General features: G+C 43.1%; 1 protein-coding gene across 4 annotated transcripts in view; it reads left to right on the top strand.

Annotated features, from left to right (window-relative positions):
* Positions 1–788: 788 nt before the first annotated feature.
* Positions 789–16,608, top strand: part of syt1a (synaptotagmin Ia) — a 118,607-nt gene continuing 102,787 nt past the window's right edge. For 2 of the 4 annotated variants that reach the window (XM_069520212.1, XM_069520203.1), the window contains exon 1: positions 790–1,044. The gene's annotated coding sequence lies outside the window, so the exon portion shown is untranslated. Of the gene's footprint in view, positions 1,045–16,608 lie in introns of all 4 variants that reach the window. The other 2 variants (XM_069520206.1, XM_069520211.1) reach the window with 2 other exon arrangements.

Here is a 16,608-nt window from a genome sequence, read left to right as displayed (position 1 = left end):
ACAAGGATTACATAAAACAACCCAGATGTGGCACAACATTAGTAGTGTTGAATTTCATAAATAAGAGCGGAGAGGTAGAAGTTATTATCACTGCACTTTTTAAAAGTTGTCTTTACTCAATATCTGATCTATCATTGGTTTTAGGTCGGCATGACAACATATGCAATCACTCTAATGAAAGATCATCCTTGCAGATGTTTCTTTGACTTTTCTATTGACGGGCTCGACCTTCCTCGGGGGAAATCATCTCCCCCTCATGGGCAAGTTCTGTCTGGATGTTGTGTGCCTGCGCGCCTGTGTGTACTTGTGTTTGTTCATGTGCAAGGGCAGGCCATGGCTTACTACGAACTGACAAACACATGTTTACACACACACACACACACACACACACACACACACACACACACACACACTCACACACACTCACATCCTCCTTGGGGAGGGGATTTTTTTTTGTAGTGTCCTTGAAGGTGACTGGAGCCTGGAGGGGCCCAGCAGCGCAGACGGGGCATACTAATATGTGTTGAAAGGGTCATCTTAGGTTACACAGCGTTGTCCACCATCCTTGGCATCTCCCCACTACCCAGCCAATCACAGCCAAGGACTCAGTGATGCAGTGCCCCTGTTACTGGAGGGATTCCTTGGAACTGCCGCGTGACGATGATGTCTTTGGGTGTCTCTTGCACCTCCTCCCGTTCTCTGCCCCCGGTTTCCTTTCTCCCATCCTTGCATGAGGTGCGTCCACTGCATGTGTTTGAATAGGAGATGATCTAGCGCCATACACACTGCTCCCATAAGACTGGCTGTGCAGACAGCAGGCAGAGTCATCATCCAGCCCTCTTTGTCTCCTCCACCCTCTCTCTACTCCGAACCAGGCTCCACCTCTTACTTTCTCTCTCTCTCTCTCTGCCAGCCTCACACTCACACACAACACACACACACTTACACTCTCTGCTCCCACGACTCCCTTCTCCTACTCCTGACATGCGTGCCTCCTCATCAAGACGAGCAGATTCGAAGCTGAAGGTGTGCTGTTGTTGCCAGGTAAGAGCGCGTATTTTCCTCTTTGGGCCACAGAAGTTAAAGAGAAATGGGTTTGTGAGTGTTTTTGATCTGTGTTGACGTGCCGGTGTCTAGGTGACACAATCAGGAAGGGTGGGTGCTTCGAGGGTGCCACAGGGGAACTACACTTTGCTACAACTCCCAGCCCCTCTCTGTGACACTGTTTTTGGCGCCCATTTTTACCGCGCTTTTCATTGCCATGTGCAGCAGACAGTTTTCTGTGCTTGATTCATTGCTGAGAGGGTGGAGCGCAGCTGGTAGCTGATAGATAAATAGAGCGTCTGCAACATATAGAGGAAGCCTCTCATGGTTGCGAGGGGAGACCATGGTGTGGATGTGTGGGCGGATAGGGAAACGAAGGGAGGGGAATGGAGACAGAAGACGAGGAGCTGCTTTCATCCCATGGAAGCTAATCCCTCTGTTCGCCACTCTCCATCAGATAAAATGGGCCGGCTGTGGTGCCCTGTTTTTTTTTTTTTTACTTCACTCCTCCATCCTTCAGTTGTGATGGGTTTATCTCAGGCAGGGAGGAGAGAGGGAAGCTATTGATCTGGAAATGAACTGTAATGCCATTTGAAAAGGGAACAAGACATCTCTCTTTTTCTCTCTTTGACTTTTCTCTTGTATGCTTTTGTTCCTGACTGCACCTTTTGCTGATAATCAGTTATTCAAACTCACCAGTGATAATGAATTCATGCTCATCGTCGCAATCTTTTAGGCTTATAGGAGTGAGGAGATATGATTGAGAAGCGACTTGACTTCCATATGTTACCTAGTATCTCTGTTGTGATTGGTGGGAACCCCCCCCCCCCTTGCTGTAAAGGCGGCTTATCACCTTCCACAGGTTCATAGAGCAACGATTGGCTACTGCACAGTGCACATGGAACAAATGGCTCCTGGCTCTCGGGAAACATGTCAAGCATATCCGTGGTGATTGTAGCGCAGCTTCTCTGACAAATAAGGCGTCATTACAAGACGGGCGGCCTATCACCTCTCGCCTGCTCCAGGATTACCTAATATCTCAGGAGGCAGGATGAGCCAATGCAGCGGGAGAGAAAGAAGTGAGAGCGGAGGGGAGGAGAGGTCGGGGTTGCTCAGGTGTTGCTGTTTAGCCTCGTGCTTTGGAATACATTAGCCAGGAAGCTCCCGTGTGTCAAACTGTTACCAGGTGACAGAGACAGTGAGGCAGCACTTCATGCCCCCCCACCAAATACTAAATGACCCCTCAGCTCTTTTCCCAAGGCAGAGCTTATGTTTACATTCTCTCTGGGAGCTTCTGCAGATGCTCCATTTCATAAGCACTAACCGAATCAGACAGGATGAGGCTGCGCCTTCACTGATGGATTTAGCGCAGACTGTTGGCTGACTATTGGTTTTTGAAACACCTAGAGGGTATTTTTCATGTCCTTGTGCTTCAGAGATTCACAGCAGGTCTTCTTTGTTCCATTTTGAGTTTTTGAACGATGATTAGGCACACGATAAAACTCCTATAATGCAATAATGCAAGATAAAATATGCAGCTACGCGTTTGCAGGACACTGGGCTTCATCAGGGTGACTTACCAGAAATGAAGAATGAACAAGTAATATGTCGGCTTGGGAGATATCAGGAGATGACATCGTAGCTCATCATCATAATAAACAGAGCAGATAAGAAAAACACCATGAACAATCTAGAAATATATACAGATATATATTCACCACATTACAGAGACAAGAACACAATCACATCCTCACAAGTTATTGGAAGGGAGAATATTGAAGTTGGTAAATCCAAAGGGTTTTTCATTTCATGAGGTTTTCCACCGAGCACGAGGGGACAGAGGCAAACACTCATCTGTCGCCATGTCATCATGTTTTTTCTGACCTGCTAATGGGCTATTAATAAAAAGTACAGGCCTGAAGTCCAGATCTTGATGTCCAGCGTTAACCTTTTGTCTGAGTTATCCTGAGTGAACTTTTCAAAAAGCTACAGGCCTTCAGGATTTGAGGGCGTCTGCCAGGATTACTTTGCCTTTTGTCTGAAGACTCTCACTTCTAATCAGTTTATTAGAAGACAGAGGGACATGAGAGGATGTGGAGACAGGACAGTAAAGATAATGAGGCCGGTGTTTATTCGTCGTACAAAACACAGGATATAAATAGGCTCGCTCATGATTTGACCTTGTGTGGCCATGTGGTGGTGGTGGGCGCCTGTGAGAAGGGATGTGCACAGATCAGTGTCATCACATAAACCAGCTCATACTGGTGGAGATGGAAGCTTCAGCACCAGTTGTCCTGCTTGTATCATCACAGTCATTGCACATATAGATAAATACAATAAATTATAGTTTGCTCATGATTTTCAGGAGATTCATCTTTAATTTGATTAATGAATTAACGAGGCCCTTTGCCGTTGATTATTGATTGAGTATTAATTACAGTTCACTCCCGTCTCTCTTACTTTGCTGCAACTACAGTAGGTCAAGTACAGTTAATTGAACACTGTAAAAAATGTAATGACACTGATTTACAGTGTTAAGCTGAAGTGGGAAGTACAACTGACCTTAATGCGAAAATTAGCAGAAAAGGAGTCAATAATTGGTCAATTTGTCATTAAAGTTTTTCCAAATCATGAATTGAAGACATAAAAAGTTAATATGCTTTGTTCCTCAAAATGTATTTCATTAGTAGCAAGTTTAACTTAATGCACTTTGTAGTAGTGATTTGATTTCTCCAGATGAACATGAATGTAGTCAGTTTTCTTTTCTCTAACTGTTTATTTTCTTCTTGGAAATTAGATACTCAAGTACTGCCCATTATCAGACGTGGCATCAGACTGAGATCATTTCCTACAATATTGTTTTGCAAATGAGCCGAGCCTTTATTGCATTTACATTGGACATTGACCTTTTTTTCATATTCTGTCGAAACCTCTGTTCCACGTTGGACATGGCTTAAAAGTTAGAATTGTCCATTTGCTAACAGAGTTTTTGCAAAGACCACAAATAAGTGGAGGTCGTCCTCATAGTTATTTATTGCTCAGCTAACTGGTATCAGTGTTGTCTTAAAGGCCTAATGCTGATAGGCTAATAGGCTTGGTCTAATTCCTGATTCGAATCTCTGTGTTTGACAGGGTGTGTAGAACTCAGGACTGCCTGATCTCTGCAGACCCACCAAGATAAGACTCAGATTACATGATCAGGCCACACACATACACACACATACTCACGAATTCTACTGACAGAGCGAAGCAAAACCACATTCATATTTTTTTCAAATACCATTTAAAGTAGGTTTTGTGTGCTCCTAAGGGTGGGCAGGCAAAGCTTTTATACCACTTGACAAGCCGTGCAATCGTAATTTGAATAATTTTCATATAAAGAAGCAGTTGTTTGCTAAAGAAAGACCATTAGCATCAGCAGTCACATTAACTATAGCTTAAGAGGCAAACAGAATGAAGCCATGTGCAGAAACCTCAAACCTTATTCAAGTAAAGTTGGAAAAAATACCCATATTGTGTGATACATAAGGCGTTCAGTGCACAAACATCACAACAATCATTTGATAACAAAGATGCGAGAAAGATCATCTCTGAGATGATGATTTCTAACTCCACTGAGCCGCTTATTTGACATCACATGGCGTACACTGCTGAATTTAACAGAGCATTAGTAGGACCTTTGCTCACAATAGAGCAGAACTAAAAGGGTGTTTTCATTTGTGCAGAAGAACCAGAGCATTGTGTGGTTTGCAACAAAAGCCCATTCTTCCAGCTGTACGTGGCTGCATTTAAATTCATATTTATCAGCTGCACCGCAGTCAAAACAATTGGCGTCAGATCGTAGCAAGTCAAAAAGGATCACTGCCACAGTCTGAGCAATGTGAAATGAAGCCAGTAAGAAATACTGTGTCTGTGTTGGATACAGCTGCTGTGGTGTTCAGATTCAGCTACCGTATGCTTAACAAAATACATTAAGTGAATGGTTTCAGAGGGAAGTAAATTACTGTCACTGTGACTTCATTAAGGTTTGTCTTTCTGAGGAAAATCTATTCAAAATACTAATCTCGCAGGATGTCATTTCATTTTGAGAATCCATTTCTCCATGTAAACCCACCACAGCCTGTCATAAATGAACAATAATGTGTGGAAAGTGTCTTTAAGAAGATTTTACTTCATGCCTTTGTCATGACTGACTGTCAGAGAGATTTTCATTAAAGAAGTTATCTGAGGTGTGCACGTACAAAACGGCGGCGGCAGGGTGGTGGTGGGGGGGGGGGGGGGGGGGGGGGGGGGGGTTGTTTCACTGTTATAGGTAAGAATGACGGAATTATTTCATGGCAAAACTTACTTGCAGTCTGAGAGCTGTAATTTTAAAATCCCCTTCAGGAGGAAATTGCTTTTGCCCTTCTACAATTTTTTAATATCCTGAATCGTTCTTCGAGCTGGTAAAACGCATCATCTACCCGTAGCAGTTCTCCTGCTGATGCCTGAAGGTGCTTTGTTGGGAAGTTATTAGAGATTAATACCATCTGGCTGTGTGCTACTGCTGAGGGACGTAAGCCTTGCCCCTGTGCTCCATGTCTGTCCTCCTGAGCCCCAAGCCTTGCCTGTACATAGTGGGTGAAACATCTCCTTTGCCCAATGAAAGAGTAGATTAATTATTACTGAAGGGCACGCGGCGGAAAAAAGAGACCCTGGAGGACATTCTCGATGTTTCATGAATGTAATAATTTGTTAAAAAGAGCAATCCTTTCTTACCTGAAACAGTCTTGCACATCCACCCAGCCCTGAGAGCAAATGGGGGCATCCCACCCCTCCAGGGTAATGTCAGTAGTACGTCACAAAGTACTTTCTGTTATTGTCTTGTTGGCTAACATTGTTCCATTCTTATTTTATCTGCAATGATTAGATTGGAGTGCTCCACTATGGGTCCCCTGTTGATTTAGCCACTCTGTAATGACAGTGTAAGTGCTAGCATGGAGATGAGCTTAGAATCAAAATTACTGGTGTCCATTATTCAGTCGATCTCCTATTCAGGAGTTTATAAAAGATGAACACCTGGCATTTTCACTGGGGGAAATTAGGAAAATGCATACACAGGAAATGTGGGCTCACACAAAAGCGAATCCATCAATTTGAACAACATGACACATATTCAACTCAAGCATCACGCTGAGTCTTATCTATTGCAGAAAAGGCTAATTGTGTTGTCCAAGCTCACGATTCTCCGCAGAGCCTCCATCAGTGTTCCCCCAAACACGTCAACATGACGAGGGGAAGCGGAACAAACTACGTCCAAGTAAGTTGCCTACCGGCTCTGCCACAGTTCACTCGCTGCTTCTGGGTGCCCTTGGAGGATGAATGACTCATAAAGCAACATGACACCCAGCAGTGAGTGCAAGATACAGTAGCACGATGGGATACAAAAAGCAATTAAAATCAGTGTCACCTCGCACCGCCCTGTCCACGACACAAATGACCTTGGTGGATTTATAATGTGTCACAGACATTTCAACATGTGCTGGGAAGCGTGAACACACAGATACAACTCCTCTTTTCTTTTCCATTCCACCGTCAGTGGAGTCTTTGAGAGAGAGCCACTCGCTCAACTAACTCACATTGCCGTATTGTTTTGCTATCAGTCAGGGTCATTAAATTCACAGTGGATGGATTAAACTGAATAAATACTGAGGCGCATAATCAGCATTACAGCCTTAATAATTTCAAGTGACCCCACTGTGAAGATGATTTCATTCTTCTCTCTAATACAGCAACGCTAGAAGGTTCATTAGCTGTTGAACCAGTGAGTCCCTGATTACCAGTTACACAGGAACCCCCCCCCCTCCAACAGTGTGGCTCAGCCCTGCTGTGGGAGAGAGAGAGAGAGATTGCGAGGGAGCGCCAGGTGACGAGCGAAGGAGGCATTCCTCCCTTTAAACCCCACCTTTTCCTCATCTCTGGCACCGGCCGATTCTACAACACCGCCAGTCGAGCGGCATGTGTGCCCTCCGCTGCCGACAGCTGAGATTCGCCTGTAATACAAACATCCTTGTTTGTCGCCATGGCAACCAAGTCTCCTGCCTGCTGTAGGTTGTCATGCCAGCCGCCTCCCCCATGCTCTTCCTCACCCATTAGCACCGTACTGTAGCTGACACGTGTGAGCGCGGTACATCGTTCTATTTGATCCGTCTGGTTTGTCTTAATAAGCTGTCCTCATTACGTCGCTTGGCTGTGCCTTTCTTTTTAACCACTGCTCATAAACCTGCATACTATTACACCCTCAGCTACATGAATGCTTTCACTTGAGAAATCTGCCGACCAGTGCAGCTGTAGTCAGCAACTAAAATAGTGGGAAAACCAACAAATAACAACTACACAAACAAAGTGTCCTCAATTTCAGCTGCTGTTGTTTACTGTCAACTGTCCACCAACCCCCTCATCCCTGACAAATGGAGCACTCTGACGTGTTTGGACTCCCGTGAAGCATGATGCAAATGTGGAGGCACAGGTCCATGCTGTGCAGAGTTCATTCTCGGAGCCAAGCTTCTTGGGGGGGCAGACAGAGGCCTTTCTCCCAAAACATGTCCACCCAGTGAGACGAAAAAACACTCATTACCCCAGCACCATGGGGCCAACCCAGCCCACTTGGGGATAATAACTAGGCATCTGCTTAAATTTGATATAATGCTGGCCTACTGTGTAGTCTGGGGTTTGTGAAAGTGGCAGGAATTATTGTGCTCTCTTTCAGATGTTTGACTACTTCCCTCTGCGGCCTAATCTCAAGTATTTAAAGCAGTGTAGTATTTACACCAGAGGGTGTACAATAAAGCCTCAGGGTAAACTTTACAATATTTTAGAGGACGATTACCTTTATTCACAGCTCTGTAGAAAATGCAGAGCTGAGACTATCATGATAATGAGTGACTTTTCCCCCCTCTGCTCGATTGAGTGGGCTTGAGGAGCCATTTTGCTGCTGGAGAAATTTCCGAGATTACATTTGCTGTTCCTTATCTCCCAAATTAACTCATTACCTTGACATTCTGCGTTCCCTCCCTGGAAACAGATTGGCCTTGAATTTCTAATGAAACATGGCTGTCCCTTCGTGTCCCATTTGCACGGCACAGGACTCGGTGGAAGCCTGTTGCCCTCAGCCTGGTTCTTGCTATTGATTTTGACTCCACAGCCAGATGAATAACCTTGAAGAGGGAGTGGTGAAAAAATGAGAGTGAAGGGAAGATGAGAGCTTCATGAGGCAGCATGATTTTTTTTTGTGTATTGGCAAAATCTTTAAAGCAAACCTCGACATACTTGCTGCTGTAGAGGTTTGATCCTTTCCCTCCTGTAATATCTAAATATGTCCTGGGTGACATAACGTACAAGCTCCTCAAAGTCGGCCGTGGTCTTTCTTTGAATTGGGTTCAATCAGACCAATGAGGCGAAACATCTCAGTTCTGTCAATCACAGTCTTTCCTTGAAGCTTACACTAATTGCATATGCAAATTGCCTGAGATTATGAGTTTGCACCCGCTGTAGGGTTTGGTGATTGCGAATTGCGATAATGATGGATTTCCTCACGTTCATTTCTTAAATGCTGCTAATGAAGAGGCAGCCACTTACAAATGTGGATTATGCGTGCATTGTTCATTGCAAAACAAACTCTGTGAGGTTCTTCTTAATGCCAGTTGTGGTGTGAGAAGATTTAATGGGTTAGGAAAAATGGAATCAAGTACACAACAACACAGAGGTCGCAGGGGAGCAGAACTATATGCAGCTGTAGGAATATTTGAAATTCAAAGCCATGTGATCGGTCATAAAGATGCAGAGAACGTCCAAGGAGCCAAATAGTTTTGAGACGGGCTGAGAAAAAGATGTATTGAGATTTAAACAAGAGCCAGCTGCAGAAGTAATGAGAGCTAGGGACATTTAAAATAAGTATTAGCTATAAAATCTCCATGTGGCACATCAGTTTCATGCTGTGTGTTGGAACCATGTTGAATTGCATTGTCCCAATCAATTAAACAATCAATTAAATTAAATTCAATTAGAGTCATTAAGCCAGCAAGACTGTTCCCTCTGCAGTACAAAATCAATGAGGCATTGTGTTTTCTGTCAGTTGTAGAAAGTGTGTCTCTGCATGTGCAGAGGCTTTTACTTTGTTCTGTCGTGCTCCTGCCTGCAATTTTAGTCATACCCATGATTTTTAGAGAACATTTCTGCTTTTGTAGACGTTTTTTAAAGCGTGTATAGTCAAATCCTCTTCATGCAGAGAATCCATTTCTGGTAGCAGCACAGCTCACATGGACTCGTCAGGGTGCTGAACTTATTCAGTGGCAGCAGGAAGGGCAACTTCAATGTCACAGCATCACACTGTTGCACACTACCATGCTTGCTGCGATCAGCCCTGCAGCACCGATGGACCTGCTCACAAATTATGAGGGGCTTCAGTCAATAACTGCGGAGGCCATCCTTCCACTCTGACTGAACAACCCTGTTAAGAGTCCCTGTGGGGCCTGAGCACCAGACAAGCACAGTTGAATATCTCCGCACTGGCAGTGGACCCTTTACTTCCACGTGTCCTTGTTTTTAAATCGATTAAAAAAACATCAACCCAACATCTTCTGTCATGGGAGGATTCTGCAGTTCATCATTTACCAGGTGACAGTTTTTAAAGTGGACTTGAGGAGCAGTTACATACAATGAGGCATCACAGCCACTAGATGTTGCTGCAGCCTGAAGTCTGGTCTCTCTGGAGAATCAGACATGACGTTTTTTAATTTTGCTTATAAAAAAAAGAAGCTGCCATGTAGATTATCATCACTAATTAAACATCTTTTAAACTTGTCGAGAAGCGGCTGAGTGTCAAAAATGGCATCACTCCTGACATGGTAATTTCTGCAGACCTGTTAAAAACATTTTAATTGGCCTCAGTTCCACGTTGGTGCACATGGATTTGAATTTCGGGAAACGCAACGTGCCTTATAACTTGAAAATATAGGCAAAATCAAGATACTGTACTTTTTATCAGCAGTTCAGCCCAGAGCAGTCAAGCGGTGAAAAAATAATTAGAAAGACTCTTATTTGGGGAAGCTTAAAAATCCCTGAAACGTGTTCTGTCAGGCTTCATCGTCTCCACACCACTTCACCCTCTCCACAGCTCTATGTTGATATTTGCAGTTTATGTGATTGTGAAGTTCTTCCAGGAAAATAAACCTTCTCTGGGTGAAACACCCTCTTTTCTGGCATCCTTACTGCAAACCACCAGTTTCTGATTGAGCCTGTGTCTTGGAGGTGGGCCAGTAAATGATATTGTCCCTCATTGTTGTCTCGCTGTCTGTTCCTGTGTACAGTAAACACAGTCAGTGACTCATGACTCCATCTCAAGCTTTGGGGTCACCACATACTAACTGGCTCTGTGTTTACCCCCTGACACCTCCTCTATCCTCCGCCTGTTTGCTCTGTCCGTCAGCCTCTCTGGGTGTAAACCATGCATACACACAGATTTGGAGGAAAACTCACAGCCACAGGGCATTGTCTGGTTCATTGAATTCACAGGATGTGCTCCATATGAATGATTTAACAGTAGGACAAGAAGCAAGAGCAGCATCCATTTCCCTGGAGTCCAATTTCAAATAATTTAATGTCTCTTAACATGTCTTATGAAGGCTAAATTGTGTTCTGTGTTGTCTGTTGTGTTGATTTTCTTTGGCAGGTTTGTGAGCTTGATGGTGTGTCTCAAAGGAGCCATTGTAAGGAACGACTTCCTAACCTGTTTACAAAGCAGACATAATATTCATTCAGTGTGCGAGGCGGATTCTTACAGAGACTTTGGATCATCTGCTGGTCTAGCTGCACAAATTCCTACAGGGTCAGATTGTGTGTTTCAAATCCTCCACCTTCACCAAATACTTAAACCCAGTCCCTCTTGTACTGTTATTTAAGACAGAATTTGTTGTTGCTGCTCGGAGGTTCGAAGGGGCAGTGGCTCCTGTAATCTGACACAGCCAGTGAACTAGTCTTTTAAATGCTGAATCGATGCGTAGCTAAATACGCTGGGTCTTGGGGTCTTGGTGTTGTGCCAGCCTGTGGATCAGAAGCACTGCTTGTCTGATGATAAAAATAACTTGATGCTCAGTTGGTGTAGTGGCTGTGTTTTGTTTTATTCCAGCCTTGTAGGAAGGAAGTACACCAATTTCTCACTTGCTTTGAATCTGACCTCCACAGACTTGAAGATGCAGTCTGTCACTGAGAGGAGGTGTGCTTGTGTAGTGTAATGTGTTTTGTTGTTTGTTAATGACATAGTGGGATGATATTAATGGGGCTTTACTATGATAAAGATTCAGGATCGTGTAGTAATTCATGTAGAAATGATTATGTTTTTGCTCCTGTTCATTGGTTTGTTGTCAGCAGGTTTATGCAAAAACTACTGAGCTGATTTTTACGAAACTCGGTTGAATAAATTAAATTCTCCGCGTGACTCCGGACAAAACAGCAGATCCAGGACATGTTTTCACTTTATGAGCTGTATGGAAGGTTTGAATTGGAGCGGTTCATCAAATTAATATTCAATACCCCGTGGATTGATCAATACAGATATGTTGGTTAATCAAGATTAATTGATAAAAATCAGCAGCCATCAATATAGTTTAAATTTAAACTATTAAATCGTGTGGCTCCAGCAGGAAAATGTAACTATATTTCCATAAAATTGGGTTAAAACATAAAATAAAAACAATGATTATCACATGCAAGAATAGATGTTTGTGCTCTCAAGCAAGACACAGATTTTCTTTCATGCTTACCTGGTGAATTTATGACCAAAGTCTACAAAACAGCTCCCACTCTCAACCAGAGCTGCAGCCGACTTCACAGAAACTTTCTCCTTAACTTGTGTAACGAGTTGAGTGTATAGAAGCCGCGAGTCCCAGACCCCTCCATCCCAGGGGTGGCTCCTCCTGTCCTAGCATCAGTCAGGGAGTCAGTGTGTCAGATGTTTTATTCAGCACAGCTGCGTGTATTTTTGGCACCTAGCTGCTTCATCAGAAAGGAAGGAGGATGGGCGTGAGTGCGTCGCGGATCGGCAGAACGGGGTCACGGTTGCTTCATCTTTCCCAACCTGTCGGACCTCCGCAGGCTAACATCAAACAACCAGAACACCTGTTTCCAGACAGCGTTCCTCGTTTAGCCTCCGCTCAGATGAAAGCAGCAGAAAGTTTTAGACCGGGGGGGAAATTGCACCAAGATCAAAGTGGCGGCGTTGTTTAAATGGCGGAGCAGAGCGGTTTTCAATTGATGAATGTCTTTGAAATAAACTTCAGCATCATAGAGAGACCCAAAGTAATCCATTTTTGTTTGTGATGTGACTTGCAGAGCTCATGTGCCATCAAAAGCAAATTATAGGCATGCTGCAAGATCATAATTAAGTGTTGTAACCAAAACTAAACACTGCGTTCATTGTGAGTTTGTAAGGTTGCATTTCACTTGATGACAGGATATTACAATGACGGACTAGTAGCACACACCGGATGGCCACGCAGCCGTAGTCAAGGTGCAGTTGCTGACAGTTGCCAGTCCTGGAGTTGTGATCACAAAAACTCATGTTCTCTGAAAGGTTGATGAGCAGAAAGATGGACGTTGAGAGATGAGTATCCAGCTCAGGCTTCATTTCTAACCTGCTGTTTTGGGGCTTATCTTGACATAAATCGGTCCTTGTGAGTTAATGAGCATCAAACATTGGCTTGAGTGTGTTGCATAAATGTTTTATTGTCATCAAACCCTCTTTACATCCACATGGAGAAACTCTTGATGGTCGTTGGATCATGTGACCTCTAAAAAATATAGATCCAGCCTGTTTCATATGGGACTGGTCTCAAAGCCCCATTTCCCAATGCTGAATTCTAAAGCCATAGAAATGTCAAAATTTCCATGTTGTCACACAAAGAGAGAGAGAGAGAGAGACAGATACCCCCCCCCCCCCCCCAGAGAAAGATGGTCCTCACACTGTCTTTCATTTCCTTTTTGTCCACATTGTGAAGATATCAGCAGAGTGAAGAAAACCCAGTGAATCAGAGACACTGACTGTACATATGTGATTGCCACACCACAGTTGGATATCTCCTGCCTGCAGTCATGACAGTAACGAATGAAAGGATTGCTTAATTCTCCATTGCATCATCCCAAATGCAAATCAAATTGTGTGTGTGTGTGTGTGAACTTGCATTTTCACGTTATCAGTATTCACGTGCTTCCTCACACTTGACCATGAATAAATGGTTGCTCTGGACATTCTCTCTGAGGGTATTTAGAAAACCAGTTCTTGTAGATTAATGTGACTTGCTCTCACCACAAAGGATGAATTACATGTTTCAATAAAATGTCCCCCTGCTGTTTGAAAATTAATTCAATTTCCAAAACGAATGCAGTGAAGAGACCAAAGACAGAGCTCATCAGCTCAGGACTTTGTTTCTTAAGATGAATTCTGGTGCCAGTAAAGGTCATGAAATCCAGTAGAAGGTCCTGAGAGACAAAGGACCAGGAGCTTTGTCTGGACTGATGATGAGTTCTTTGGAGAGCATCAGAGGATTTGAAAATTGAGCAAAGACAACACGCCATGAAATGCCATCGCATAAGGCAAGTGCTCTGCAGTGGCCAAAACATTAAATGTCCCGTCTTTCCCTAATTCACCATAAAATGATTTTCCTCCCACCCTTTAAAGAGTCTCCACTGAGATGGCGGCCAAGGTTCCGCAAATATTCATTAGGCATAAATACAAAATCAGAGCGATTCACTGGCATCAGGCACCTTTTGCCCTGTCAATTTGAATGCATGGCATATCCGTAATTCATTTACTTACAATAATGGGATTGCACCACTGTTGTAGTGGCAACCTTCAATAACTGCAACTGAAATAATGGACTGGGTCCCTTTTATCCTCAGCATGCCCTGCACATGCATTAGTGGTAATGATTTCTCTTTCATCAAAGTCTGGAAATACTGTATGCAGGCTGTGTAGTTTCCACTTCACCTTCATTAAGTCCATCTTTAACCAACCGGGGGCCCTCTTTGTATTCTTTCCTTGCATTTTTCCGTGACGTGCGACAGCAGCTCAGGAGGGAGCGACTGAATTTGCTATGTCTCTCTGCACTTCCTTCTCCTGACTAGAGCAGGAAGTGTGGAACCGGTATCTTAGCACAAAGGTGGTGCTCACAACAAAGTAGTGACACAGAAACCAACGCTCCATGAAAAATGAAGCCATGACTTAAAAATCATAAACATAACAATCAATCATGCATATGATTAAAAAAAAATTCAATAAATGTCTAATAATATTATTAAATATCAGCATTGTAATGGGACCAATAATGACTGTATAGACTGGAGATACGTTTGATTTGTTAGCTTGTCAGCACCAGCACGCCTCACTTGTCAGAGAAATGGAGGTGCTGCCAAAAGGGACAAAGGGAAGGAATGGAAGATAAGAGTGTTCATGAGCAGCCAATGATGAATTACATGGCGCAGGGTTTGATTAGCTTTTTATCTGCTCACGGGACTCTTGGGGATGAGCAGAGATTGATGGGCTGTGGAGAGTTGACATGGTGTTGTTTATTTGGCCGGTACATACTTGGCTGGAGTGCAGTGTGCCACAAAAAGATGAGCAGCAAAGGCCCTTGGATTAGGATTTATTTGAAGGACTCCGTTGCACCACAAAATGCCAGAGTCTCTCTTCATACCTCTTTTCTCTGTGAGTATCACGTTTTTACTCCATAAATGTGACCTGCAGAGGGCAAGGGAGCGTCTCTGTGATGTTCACTGGTGATGTAATAATCCCAAAATCGATACATGAGAACAATATCGATCGTCTGCATTTAGCCTCGCCATGTCCAAGCATTATCTTTACTGCCATGGAAGGAAGCACTCAAACTATGCCATAGATTTCCTTTAAGGTTCAAGGTCACCTTGAGACAGACTGTCTCCATGAGAAAAAAATAAATCCAGCAAATGTTTAATGAGATGACGACTGAAAACAGGTTAGACTCCACATGTGTGACACATCCAGTGTATTCTGTAGGGAGAATATACATCCTGCGACACCTTAAGGTTTTTTTATAACTCAAAGATAATCACACATGAATTCCAAGCTTAGGAAGAGATCTTTGGCGAAGAAGTCTCTTTGGAATTTAAAACTCGATGTTGATTAATAATGAATAAATCTTATATTATTCTGATAGAAGTTCCGAACTCTCTGGAATCTCAATCCTTGGCTCTCTGTATATCAGTGCTGAAGAAAGTATGCAAATGATTCAACCAAAAGTACATAAATAACATCTAATCAATATATTAAAACATATTCAAACATGTCATCATCATATAAATAGACTTGATTAGATTAAGAGTGGTTGTTAAAATGTATTAAACATGGGAAGATTTACATACATTTGCATTTTTAAGAAGAGATAATAAGTATTTCATTTGGTAGCTTTTACAGTCGCTGATCTTTAGATTGATTAAGACTTTCTGAACCCAACTGGGAAGCACTTGGAGACAAAATGTGAGAGTTCACCTCCCTCTGATCACTTAAAGGAAGGTGTTATACTAATTTTCTTCTTTAAGTTTGTCAGCAGGAAGGAAGTGAGATGTTTGCTGGTACTTCTGCAGTTGGTGATGCCCAAATATTTGTACATTTGTTAGCCTGATGGTCCGACTCTAAAGAGCTAAAATCACAGAGGAGAACGGAACAAGGTTCCAGGGTTTTCAAATTTACCAATATGGCAGCGACACATTCTACTCTGTGTGCATGTGTAGTCTGTCAACATCCATTTCCTTCACTTAAAGCTAATACCCTGTATTGAGCAACAAGCAGGCATCTTCCAAACAGAAGCCAGAGACAAATAACCACACCTAATACAGCTAAATATTTCCAAAATGGGAATCGGTGCATCCAGAGTGTTGAGCTAATCGGCCTTGATGAAAGTCACCGTGTGGACCTCATCTCTCATCATAGATTTATGGGACATGAAACCAAAGGGCTCATATGCTGCTAAAGTGGATATGGATTGATACTGTTTACAAAGCCTAAAGCACCAGACACATATTAAACGCTGCTCGCGTTACCGATATACAGACATTTTAAATCAGGTTTGCAATAGATTTGTACAGAGGAGGATACGTCTCGCAAGACATGAGTCTGTTCATGTGTTTCAGTCAAGTATTTGTCACTAACAGGTGTTCTGACACCAGATGAGGGGAACATAGTTATATTTTCCATGACGTCCTCCCCAGAGTCTGGCCTGTGGGCGTTATCAAACTTTCCTATGTGTTTCCTTCACAGTTTCATCCTGTAGAAAGCTCCCGAAAGAAATATGCTTTGATATTCGCCTCAGTTTGCATTGAAATGCTGCTGCTCGATTCTCAGTACCAAGCTAATTTACCTAAAATCCTGAGGATAGAGAAAAGCTGTGCAGTCTCTTAACTCAACTCAACATTTTAGCAGGAAAGATTAAAAAAACATTTTTCTACTTTCCAAGTCTGTTTGATGAGCGTTCCACTCTTCTTAATGAGCACCAAAGA

This window comes from Paralichthys olivaceus, chromosome 23 (genome assembly GCF_024713975.1).
Source record: "Paralichthys olivaceus isolate ysfri-2021 chromosome 23, ASM2471397v2, whole genome shotgun sequence".
Lineage (NCBI taxonomy): Eukaryota > Metazoa > Chordata > Actinopteri > Pleuronectiformes > Paralichthyidae > Paralichthys > Paralichthys olivaceus.
Note: the sequence above shows the minus strand (reverse complement) of the source record. Positions and strands in the feature narration are given on the sequence as shown.